Source organism: Rattus rattus, chromosome 2 (genome assembly GCF_011064425.1).
Source record: "Rattus rattus isolate New Zealand chromosome 2, Rrattus_CSIRO_v1, whole genome shotgun sequence".
NCBI lineage: Eukaryota > Metazoa > Chordata > Mammalia > Rodentia > Muridae > Rattus > Rattus rattus.
Genome location: NC_046155.1, coordinates 132,984,513 through 132,997,619, shown reverse-complemented (window position 1 = coordinate 132,997,619; position 13,107 = coordinate 132,984,513). Strand labels below are relative to the sequence as shown.

General features: G+C 37.3%; 1 protein-coding gene across 5 annotated transcripts in view; it reads right to left on the bottom strand.

Moving 5' to 3' along the window:
• The window catches only part of Mef2a (myocyte enhancer factor 2A), a 139,604-nt gene that overhangs the window by 106,077 nt on the left and 20,420 nt on the right, over positions 1–13,107 (bottom strand). For 4 of the 5 annotated variants that reach the window (XM_032893429.1, XM_032893432.1, XM_032893431.1 and 1 more), the window contains exon 2: positions 10,164–10,216. The exons of the other annotated variant lie outside the window; for it this stretch is intronic. The gene's annotated coding sequence lies outside the window, so the exon portion shown is untranslated. The remainder of the gene's footprint in view (positions 1–10,163; positions 10,217–13,107) is intronic. 5 annotated transcript variants of the gene reach the window in all.

Genomic DNA, 13,107 nt, shown 5'->3' with positions numbered 1-13,107 from the left:
CAAGCTGTTAAGATCCAGCATCCGAACAAAATATAGAAAATAAAAAGTAGCAAGAAAACATAAGAATAGTTGATCAATATTGAGACCCAGAAATCAGGAGCTTAGATGGGAAGTAGACAAGGCTATCACAACAGTTAAGAGAGCAGGGAGGTGGCTTTGTGGGTAAAATGCTTGGTGTGCAAGGATGAGGACCTGAGTTCAGATCCACAGCACTCACGTAAAAGCTAGGCATGAATGGCAGTACATGTAACCTCAGAACTAGGAAGCAATAGCAAGCAGAGTCCAGGGCTTGCTGGCAACCCAATCTAGTCAGAAATGGCAAGCTCCAGGTTCAAAGAGACACTAGCTTAAACAATAAGGTAGCGAGAAATCGAAGAGGACTATGAACATCAGCCTTTGGCTTCTATGCATTCACATAAGCACGAACATTCCCACAAATATGATCACACACACACAAGCCTCATCTCCTACACTTTTTTTTTTAAATGATTACAAAGAAATTTAGTATGCTTGGAAAGATGAGGACTCGGGAGTTCGTAAAGTGCTGATTTTGAAAGCATAAGGACCTGAACTTGATCCCCAAGACCCAAGTAAAAGGCCAGGCACAGTGCTCACATTGCTAGTCCCAGAGCTAAGAAGACATAAACAAGTGGATCCCTGAGGCTTAGTGGATGACAGTCAGCCTACGCCAGCAGGTGAGCCACAAGTCCCAGTGAAAAACAAAGTGAATGAATGTCTCATAAGAAATGACATCCAAGACTAACCAATGACTTCTACTCACATATGCACATGTGCACACACACCAGCATGCATGTGCATGAAGGAGAAACAGAAGAAAAACTCTGAAGAAAAAACTAACTATACTAATAACTTTGAAACCATCGTGGGTGGTATATACTTCTAGAGTAAAACCGTGATCTTAGACTCATGTATTTACCATACAAATAAATCACAGAAGGAAAGGAAACTGAAAATAAGAGATGAGTGGTGGTATCGTGGCAATGAAGACAATTCAAATACATTACCATTTGAAATTACAAAGAAAAGACTAGAATACTCAAATTGTGGCCAAAACATTTCTACATTTAATTTTTTTTTTTTAAAAAAAAAGGTAACCAAAGTCATCTCAAAGAAAACCATCCAAGATACAACACAATCCAACTGCTAAACCTCACTAACAGCCCCTCCCAATCCTTTTGAGGCAGGGTCTGTGCAAGCCAAGGTATGCTTGAAACGCACTATGTACTTCAAGCTGAACTTTAACTCAAAGCAGTCTTCCTGCCTCAGGCTCCAGAGACCTGGATTTACAGGTATGTAACATCACATGTCTCATTTTAAGTCTTAAAAGAGACTGTAGCAATGGATGACTGAGAGGTTAAGAGCATTGAATGTTCTTGCAAAGAATCTGAGCTGGGTTTGGCTTCTAGCACCCACCTGGCAGCTTACAGAGGTCTCAAGACCTCTTTTGGAATCCATCTGCATAGGGAACACATAACTGTACTGACATATCCCAAGTGTAACACAGAAAATAAAAATACAAGACTCAATCCTTCTGGTTTCTGTATGCGCCCGGAGCTGATCTTGTGCAACAGCTCTCTGTGCCCAGAACACACGGGGAGAGAGCTGGTCTCACAGGGGTGCTGAAAAACCTGAGAGCACAGGTAGGATGACCACTTCTGCTCCAAGGGACCCACATGGAGACGTCAGGAGACAGGAACCAAGAAGCAGTCTGCGACAGGATCCTTTGGTTTCCATCTGTGCCCTGAGCTTACCCTGTACCAAGCTCTCTGTACCCACATCCCATGGGGAGAGAGTTGATTTTCCAGGAGTGCTGACACACAGGCTTACAGGAGGTTCAAGCCACTGTCAGAGACAGCAAGACAAGCTAACACCAGAGAAAACCACACAGCAAGAGGCAAGGGCAAGAACATAAGCAACAGAAACCAAGGCCACTTGGCACCTACAGAACCCAGTTTGCCCACTACAACAAATCTTGGATACCACCATACATCGGAAAAGCAAGATTCTGATTTAAAATAATATCTCATGAGAATGGTAGGGGACTTTAAGAAGGACATAAATAACTCCCTTAAAGAAATACAGGACAACACAGGTAAACAGGTAGACGCCCTTAAAGAGGAAACACAAAAGTACCTTAAAGAATTACAGGAAAACACAACCAAACAGGTGAAGTAGTTGAAAAAAAAAGAAAAAAACACCAGAATCTAAAACTGGAAATAAAAACAATAAAGAAATCACAAAGGGAGACAACCCTGGAGATAGAAAACCTAGGAAAGAGATCAGGAGATCACAATGGAATACAAGAGATTGAAAAGAGAATCTCAGGGATAGAAGATTCCACAGAAAACATTGACATAATAGTCAAAGAAAATGCAAAGTGCAAAAAGATCCTAATCTGAAACATCTAGGAGAACCAGATGAGAAGATCAGACATAAGGATAATAGATATAAAAGAGGGAGAAGATTCCCAAATTAAAAGGCCAGGAAATATCTACAACAAAATTATGTAAGAAAATTCCCCTAACCTAAAGAAAGAGATGCCCATAAGCATATAAGAAACCTACAGAACTCCAAATAGTTTGGACCAGAAAAGAAACTCCTCCCGTCACATAATAGTCAAAACACCAAATGCACTAAACAAAGAAAGAATATTAAAAGCAGTAAGGGAAAAAGGTCAAGTAGCATATAAAGGCAGACCTATCAGAATTACACCAGACTTCTCAACAGAAACTGACAGCTAGAAGATCCTGGGCAGAGATGTCTTATAGACCCTGAGAGAACACAAATGACAACCCAGGTTACTATATCCAGCAAAATTGTCAATAACCATAGATGTAGAAACCAAAATATCCCATGACAAAACCAAATTTACACAATATCTTTCCACAAATCCAGGCCTACAAAGGATAACTGATGGAAAACTCCAACAAAAGGAGGGAAGCTACATCCTAGAAAAAGCAAGAAAGTAAACTCCTTTCAACTAACCCAAAAGAAGATAGCCACGCATAATTCCACCTGTAACAGCAAAAATAATAGGAAACAACAATCTTGGTCCCTAATATCTCTCAACATCAGTGGACTCAATTCCCCAATAAAAAGACACAGACTAACAGACTGGATATGGAAACAGCACCCAGCATTTTGCTGCATACAGGAAACACACCTCAGTAACAAGGACAGGCATGTCCTCAGAGTAAAAGGATGGGAAAAAATTTTCCAAGTAAACGATCCTAAGAAACAAACTGGAATAGTCATTCTAAAATCAACTTTCAACCACAAGTTATCAAAAAAAAGATAAGGCAGGACACTTCATACTCAACAAAGGAAAAATCCATCAAGATGAACTCTAAATCCTGAATATCTGTGCTCTAAACACAAGGCACCCACATTCATAAAAAGAAACTTTACTGAACTCAAATCACATATTGCACCTCACGATAATAGTGGGTGACTTCACACATCAATGGGCAGACGGCAAGAACAGAAACTAAAACAGAGACACAGTGAAACTAACAGAAGTTATGAACCAAATGGATTTAATAGATACCTATAGAACATTTCATCCTAAAACAAAAAGAATGTAACTTCTTCTCAGCACCTCAGGGTACCTTCTCCAAAACTGACCATATAATTGGTCACAAAACAGGCCTCAACGGATATAAAAGATAGGAATAATCCCATGCATCCTATCAGATCACCGTGGACTAAGGCTGGTGTTCAATAACAACAATAATGACAGAAAGCACACACACACGGAAGCTGAACAACACTCTACTCAATGATAACTTGGTCAAAGAAGAAATAAAAGAAAAAATTAAAGACTTTTTAGAATTTAATGAAATTGAAGGCACAACATACCCAATTTTATGGAACACAATGAAAGAAGTGCTAAGAGGAAACTCATAGCTCTGAGTGCCTCCAAAATTGGAGACAGCATCCATTATAGCAGCTTGACAGCACACCTGAAAGCTCTAGAACAAAGAGAAGCAAATACACCCAACAGGGGGAGCGGCGTGAAATAATCAAATTCAGAGCTAAAATCAACCAAGTAGAAACAAAAGAACTAGACAAAGAATCAACAAAGCCAGGAGCTGGTTCTTTGAGAAAATCAACAAAATAGATAAAACCTTAGCCACACTAACCAGAGAACAGATAGACAGTATCCAAATCAACAAAGTCTGGAATGAAAAGGGAGACATAACAACAGAAATTGAGGAAATTCAAAAATCATCAGATTCTACTACAAAAGTCTATATTCAACAAAATCTAGATGAAATGGATAATTTTCTAGACACACACCAGGAACCAAAGCTAAATCAGGATCAGATAAACCATCTAAACAGTCCCGTAACTCCTAAAGAAATAGAAACATCCATTAAAAGTCTCCCAACCAAACAAAAACCCAGGACCAGATGGGTTTACTATTTAATTCTATCAAACCTTCATAGAAGACCTAATATCAATACTCTCCAAACTTTTCCACAAAATAGAAACAGAAGAAATACTATCCAATTCGTTCTATGGAGCCACAATTTACGCTTATACCTAAACCACACAAAGACCCTTCAAAGAAAGAGAACTTCAGACCAATTTCCCTCATGAATATCAATGCAAAAATAATAAGATTCTCACAAACCAAATCCAAGAACACATCAGAAGGATCATCTATCATGATCAAGTAGGCTTCATCCCAGGGATGCAGGAATAGTTCAATATATGGAAATCTATCAACATAATCTACTATATAAACAAACTCAAAGAAAAAAAAACATGATCAGCTCATTAGATGCTGAGAAAGCATTTGACAAAATTTAACACACACACCCCCACTAACTACGCCCCAAGATCCCCATGATCTTGGAAAGATCAGAAATTCAAGGTCCATACCTAAACATAGTAAAAGCAATATACAGCAAACCAGTAGTCAACATTAAGCTAAATGGAGAGAAACTTCAAGCAATCCCACTAAAATCAGGGACTAGACAAGGCTGCCCACTCTCTCACTACCTATTCAATATAGTACTTGAAGTTCTAACCAGAGTAATTAGACAACAAAAAGAGGTCAAAGGGATACAAACTGCAAAAGAAGTCAAAATATCACTATTTACTGGCGATATGATAGTATACTGAAGTGACCCAAAAAATTTCATCAGAGAACTCCTAGAGCTGATGAACACCTTCAGCAAAGTGGCTGGATATAAAATTAACTCAAACAAATCAGCAGCCTTCCTCAACTGAAAGGATAAACAGGCTGAGAAAGAAATTAGGGAAATGACATCCTTCACCACAGTCACAAATAACATAAAATACCTTGGTGTGAGTCTAACCAAGCAAGTGAAAGATCTGTATGACAAGAACTTCAAGTATCTGAAGAAAGAAATCAAAGACCTCAGAAGATGGAAAGATCACCCATGCTCATGGATTGGCAGGAATAATATAGTAAAACTGGCCATCTTGCCAAAAGCAATCTACAGATTCAATGCAATCCCCATGAAAATTCTTCACAGTGTTAGAAAGGGTAATTTGCAAATTCATTTAGAATAACAACAGGACAGCAAAAACTATTTTCAACAATAAAAGAACTTCTAGGAGAAATCACCATCCCTAACCTTCAGCTTTATTTTTTTTTTTTCTTTTTCTTTTTTTCGGAGCTGGGGACCGAACCCAGGGCCTTGCGCTTGCTAGGCAAGCGCTCTACCACTGAGCTAAATCCCCAACCCCAACCTTCAGCTTTATTACAGAGCAATAGTGATAAAACTGTATGGTACTGGTACAGAGACAGACAGGTAGATCAGTGGAAAAGAATTGAAGACCCAGAAATGAACTCACATATCTATGGTCACTTGATCTTTGACAAAGGAGATAAAACCATCCAGTGGAAAATAGACAACATTTTCAACAAATGGTGCAGGTTCAACTGGCTGTCAGCATGTAGAAGAATGCAAATTGATGCATTCTTATCCCCCTGTACAAAGCTCAAGTCCAAGTGGATCAAGGACCTCCACATAAAAGCAGATACACTCAAATTATGGAATGGCTGAGTAGCACCTAAGGAAATGTTCAACATCCTTAGTCATCAGAGAAATGCAAATCAAAATTCCACCTCAAACCAGTCAGAATGGCTAAGATCAAAAACTCAGGTGACAGCAGATGCTGGCAAGGGTGTGGAGAAATAGGAATACTTCTCCATTGTTGATGGGAATTACACAGCTGGTACAACCATTCTGGAAATTAGTCTGGTGGTTCCTCATAAATTGGACATTGCACTACCTGAGGACCCAGTTATTCTACTCCTGGGCATATACCCAAAAGATGCTCTAACATATAACAAGGACACATGCTCCACTATGTTCATAGCAGCCTTAGTTATAATAGCCAGAAGCTAGAAAGAACCCAAATGCCCTTCAACAGAGGAATGGATACAGAAAATGTGGTACATTTACACAATGGAGTACTACTCAGCTATTAAAAACAGTAACTTCATGAAATTCTTAGGCAAATGGATGGAACTAGAAAATATCATCCTGAGTGAGGTAACCCAGTTACAGAAAAACACACATGGTATGCACTCACTGATAAGTAGATATTAACCCAAAAGCTCAGAATACCCAAGATACAATTCACAAACCACATGAAGCCCAAGAATAAGGAAGACCAAAGTGTGTATGCTTCAGACCTTCTTAAAAGGGGGAATAAAAATACTCACATGAGGAAATATGGAAACAAAGTTTGGAGCAAAGACTGCCCCGCCTGGGGGAATTCAGCCCATATACAGATATGATATAGCTGTCTCCTGAGAGGCTCTGCCAGAACCTGATCAATACAAAGGTGGATGCTCACAGCCAACCACTGAACTGAGAATGGAGTTCCCAATGGAGGAGTTAGAGAAAGGACTGAGTAACTGACAGGGTTTGCAGCCCCATAAGAAGAACAACAACATCAACCAACTAGACCCACCAGACTCCCCAGGGACTAAACCGCCATCCTAAGAGTACACAGGGATGCACCTATGTCTCCATCCACATGTGTAGCAGAGGATGGCCTTGTTGGGCATCAATGGAAGGAGAGGCCCTTGACCCTGTCAAGGCTTGATGCCCCAGTGTAGGGAATGTTAGGGTGGGGAGTTGGGAGGGAGTGGGTATGCAGGTGAGGGAGCACCCTCATAGAAGCAGGTGGGGGGATGAGATAGCGGGTTTCTAGAGGGGGAACCAGGAAAGGAGAAAACATTTAAAATGTAGATTTAAAAGATATCCAAAAAACAAACAAAAAATAAAACAAAATAAAATTCTTACAAACAGCCAAAAGGCAAAAAAAAAAAAAAAAAAAAAAAAAAAAGGATTTCAGGAACCAGAAATTATTTCTGTAACTATTTCATAACCTATTACAGAGATGAAGAGAGATATTTAATGGCAAAAGAGCCAATTCCTCATCAAAGACACTAAATAATTGTATGTATCCAATAATAGAGCTTCAAAATACATGAACCAAGAAGTAAATGAGAAAAAATTCCATTTATTAAATTCAATTATTAGATCAATCAGAATGTCAAGATATATGCTTCAAGTGTTAAAAAAGAAAAAGAAAAAAAAAACCACTCAAGTAATTTGACCTATCAACTTTAGAAATTTCTACTCAAACACATTCTTCTTGGCACACATTAAACAATGACCAACACAGTCCATTTTCTTTGCCTTCTCATAAATGTCAAAAAGTTCAAAAACTTATGTCAAACAATGTATCTTCTAAAATTAAATCAGTGCCCTTTCAAAGAAATACATCTGGAAATGTGTATAACTATCTGGAAAGTAAATAGAAAAAACTCACAAAGGAAAATTCGTATGTTTAATTCAATGTAAATAACCATGTGACACAAGGAAGAATATGAAAACAAAGAACTCAAGATTAAATGTGTACTCATACACAAGCATGCTCTGTCCTTCTCAATAACTATTCTTAAACCTAAATCCAAACCTTTGTATGGGCTGGAGAGTTAGTTAGGTGGTAGAGCAACTGCCTAACATGAACGAGGGCTAAGTTTCATCCCCAGCACTCTAAATAATCTTATCTAAACTCCAACTATCCTTTAAGAACAAAAAACAAATTTAGAAAGGAACTTGAGTACTTCACGAAGATTCCCAAAAAGAAAGACCTGCATTAATCTGATCTTTAAAAAAAAAAAAAAAAAGGTTAGAAGCTGGAGGAATGGCTCAGAGGCTAAGTCCTTGCTCTGAAATCAGGAGGGCTGGCATTTGAAACCTAGCATCCATAGAGCAAGCCTGGCCATCATCACAAAGTAAAAACTAGAACTGATGAAGCCTGTTGCCTTCTCAAGCTAGCCACACACTCAGGGAAGAGACTCACTTCAAATGAACAAATATAAACTGACAGGAGGCCATCTGATAGCTTTTTCTGGCCTCTGCTTAGGCACACAGGTGTGCACAGCCACACACACACACACACACACACACACACACACAGAGACACACACACAAATTAATTTTTTAAAAAAAATTACAAAAAAAACTTCTACAAACCAAGGGGTCTTTTATAAACACAAAAGAAACCAGGTGGTAGAGTAGCATGCCTTTAGTCCCAGTACTCAGGAGGCACAGGCAGGGGGAAATCTCTGTGAGTTCAAGCTCAGTCTAATCTACAAAGCAAGTTCCAGGACAGCCAGGATTACACACAGGGAAGTCCAGTCTTGAAAGACCAAAATGAATGAATGAATGAATGAATGAATGAATGAATGAATGAATGAATGAATGAATCTGGGGGAAGGAGTGCTAGTGGGAGGGGAATTTGAAATGCAGCCAAGATTGTAATATATGAGAGAAAAATAAAAGTATATAAACATAAAAAAGAGTTAAATTTTAAAAGTGAATCCAGTAATACAAGAGATAACTAAACAGGGATTACCTTAAAACTTTTGTCAGTCCCCATGAAAAGCCTCTAATTTCTATCCACAATTAAAGGGAAAATTCCTAATCTGAGGTTCTCAAGTATACGTATCTTTAAAGCATTTCCCATCTAATACATATTTTAGTAACTTCCAAGCAAGTCTTAACTCCAATACAGCCCATTAAGCCACAGGAATATAGATATGAACAAGACACTCTACCTACCCGCCTCATGGAGGGAGCAGCAGACTGACTATAACTTCAATAAGTCTTAAATCATAAAAAAAAACTCCTTCAGAGGACTGCTAAATAGCAAAAGTATTCCCTTTAAGACAAGGTCTCATTGTATAGGCAACACTGGCAAGAATCTTCTGATCCTCTTGCCTCAGCTTCCCTGAGGTAGAATTAAGGTATGTCACTATGCCCAGCAGCAGAAGTATTCTTGAAATGACAAAGGGAAAAAAACCCAAAGAAACAATAACAACAAAGCCCATACCTTCCCTGAGATTTTTCTAATATAACTACCAGGTTCAATCCCCATTAATGTTTCTAAACTACTTAACTTTAAATAATCTAATATTAACAAAATTTATGTCTCTTCTACCGTAAATAAAAAGTAAAGTTCAGATGAGGTTTTACTTATGAAGGCTCTGAGGACGACCATCTTACTAGCTTATTGTAAGCACTTACCTAGGCTGATGTGATCAAGGTAACTTAATCCATACCTTTGTAAACATGGGCTCAAGAAGGCAGCAACCTCAAATCCTCACAAAATACTCAATCCTCTAAACACCCCCTCAAATGTATTCTCATTTTCTCTTTGACCTTCGCCTCTGAGTCATGGATAGACTTCCTTTGACTTTTTATTTAAAAATCTTCCCTTGAATTATTTAATTTATGTCCTTTAACCTTATTTTTTTCCACCACCCAGAAAACCGCAATGTTCTAATGAAGATGAAAATTAACATATTAATTAAAATTTTACATGGAAGTACACGAAGTGAAAAGTTTAAAGGTTATCTTAGGAAGGCCAGATAAAATAAGAAAACTTGATAATATACGTTCAATATTATACATTTCAGTGAGATCTTACAACTGATCTTAACTAATCCTCCAGATAAACTCTAAAATTACTGTCATCCAAGGTCACAAAAATAGCTTAATTTTTAGGAAATGGTTCACTATGGTTACATTTTATAACATGGTTAGAGGAAAAATGTCTTACTAGATACCAATTAGTCTTACATTTTATCCTTGCAGAAAGTTCTTCTTTGTTCCTTTTCCACAAGATGCAATTCCTTAAGGAAGAAAAAAGGATAAAGAAAGGAGCTGTGTTATTATTCTTGACTCTCAGAGAATCATTATTATAAAAGTCTAATACTCAATTCCATTCTTGGTAGATAACTCCAAAAATTTTTGATGAATGATGCAAAGTTCAGTTGCCAAAGGGCATTTGTTTTGCTTAGCCAATTAAATGCCAACCAATAGTGTCTAATGTTACACCCATTTTTTTTTCAGGAACTATTGCTTAAATGCTCAGTAATAAATGCAATATGTGATTCAAAATTGGATTCAAAATTTTCCTATTCTCTATATCACATGGTATCTTTATGCTTAAAGTTGTATAAAATAGTTCAAAATATTGCATTATGTTTTTAAAAAGAAAACACACTAGTGGCAATGATTTGCATTATGCTAAAATGTGTCTGTGCCCCAATACTAGATGCACACTTATACTTTCACCAGCTGTCTTCTTAAGCAAACAAAAAAATAAGATAATGAATCTAGAAGGGCAAAAATGAATAGAAAACATCACTTTAACAATTCTGCTCAATAAGAAAACCACCCAATACATCAGGCTCATAAAGAACATCATCCCTAGAGACATCTGAGTAAAAGGTAAAAATGGCTAAATCAGACCCCACTCCTCATCTCAACCGGATCAACACCAGTGTTAACACAATGATACAGAAAGTTACTAACCACCAATTAAATCTGCTTTATCTATGAAAATGAAACATGTCTCTAAAGAAATCAAGTGTTAAGACTCTAATCTAGCAGTTTTAATTATTGTGAGTTCATAATTTTTGTTTCTAAAAGGGCACATCCTTTAAAGGAATCAAACTGCCAAATACTGTTTTTACATTTGCAAATTAAATATTAAACATCAGACATTAAAAGACACACAAAAGCAGCCTCTTTTCATGGCAAATGTAGTAAGAAGCTTATTTTTAAAAGATACTTTAGGCTTTTAACCTAATTGTATTAAAATATAGAAAGTAAATAAATACCTCAAATTTAGTCCAGTAATTTAGAGTGCTATTTTTATGGGTCCTCCATCTAAATAGTTATTTTTAGTACTTGCTTTGTGTATCACAGTGGACATAATGGTTTAGCAGATTCCTTTATGGTAAGTAACTGATTAAGTAGAAATTTAATATAGCATGGGGTGTGTGTATGTGTGTGTATAACATGTGTATATATATATATATACATACATATATACATACATATATATAAATTTGCTCCTCAAATTTATAGAAAAACCAGTATTACTCATGTTTTGATCATATTTCTCAAATAATTTCCAAAAGGCAATTATTAAAAATCAAGTTTTTACAATTCTTTTATAATGATCTATAATGAAAAACACTCTCAGAAACTAACTTTGAAGTTTAATTTAATGTTGCAGACAGTTATAAAATATCTAACTGAGCCCCCAAAACTCACTGCCACATGTAGCTGAGAATAAAAAACCTGCGGGTGTGTAGTTGCTAGCCCTATCCTCCTCTGCTATCCATTTATCTATATTGTCCTTAGCTGGGACTACATATATTGCCTAAACCATCAAGCTCTGTAACTTTACACACTTACCCCTTCCAGGAAATGACCTTAAATGTACAGTTCACTGACACCATCAGCCAGGCCAAGCCCAGGAAACCTTACAATCATTACCACTTCAAATGAGCAAGAGCACTGCAGTGCTGCAGGTATAAACCTCTCCCACTACACGGCACGTGCATTCTTAACGATCTCTGTACACCACTCAGTTTTTACATCTTCAGGACTTAGGTCAATGTCTGGCACACAACTCAGAATATAGTTACTTAGACTGTAATACATTCCACACATTTCCAAGTTCTAGGGATAAATCCCTACCTTTATTTCTCACCTCAAAGAACTTGTATCCTAGTGGAAAAGAACTTAACATAAAACAGATAAGGATTAAATGTGGTAGGTTAGTGGAAAAACCCTTAATAAGAAAATACTAGCTGGGAAGGAAGTACTATTAGAAGAAATTGAAATTACAGAGAAGATGCTCAGAGAAGGCCCAATACAAAAATTGCAACACAGTGTTACAATAAATCAATACACTAATTACTTGGCATATATTAACTGATAAAGGCCAAAAAAGTCATTAGTGTCCTATTTTTGATACAATGAAATGGACATAATAAAGAAGCAACTTTTAAAGTCATACAACTGGAAGGTGGTGAAGCCAAGGTGAACATCTAGGGATGATTTCAACTGCCATGTAAAACCACATTTCAGTTAATGCCTTAGCTGAATCAAGTTAAGTGGAAAAAATTCAAACTGTTCAAGACAATATAGGCTAATGACATTACTAGGAATGACACTGTGATATACCAAGAATAAATATGTGATCTCTGTTCTCTGTCCTCGCTCTCAGCCTAAAGTTTCACTTCTTGGAATCTCTAGAGTGGTAATGATATCTTTTTAAAATGAGATGACTGGTGACTTGGGGATCCTGAAATAAGACCGGATATGACTGGTCTTCCCAAACAGACCAAATCATGATTAAAATTACCATAAGATATACTCCGAGTTGTCTAAGTAGAAAAAAAGGCTAAATGAGTTGGTCACTAACAGCTAAGATGTAATAAATCATACCTAAGTAATGAAATCTTATAAAAACCCAAAGGACAGACTACTAGACACATGGCTGTCTAGAGGACAGGTAGCATGTGTAGAGAGCTCCCTATGCCTATCCATATACCTTGGACTCTGCAGCTCCTCTCTCTGGCAGTTCATCTGTGCTCTCTGCAATATTCTTCCCTACACCCTTCACAGATGAGCACCCAATTCAAATATTCAAAGTCAGACATTTTGAGTACTGACATGACTAGAGATGCAGAAAATCCCATATCTAGTCTTCATGTTGTTGAAT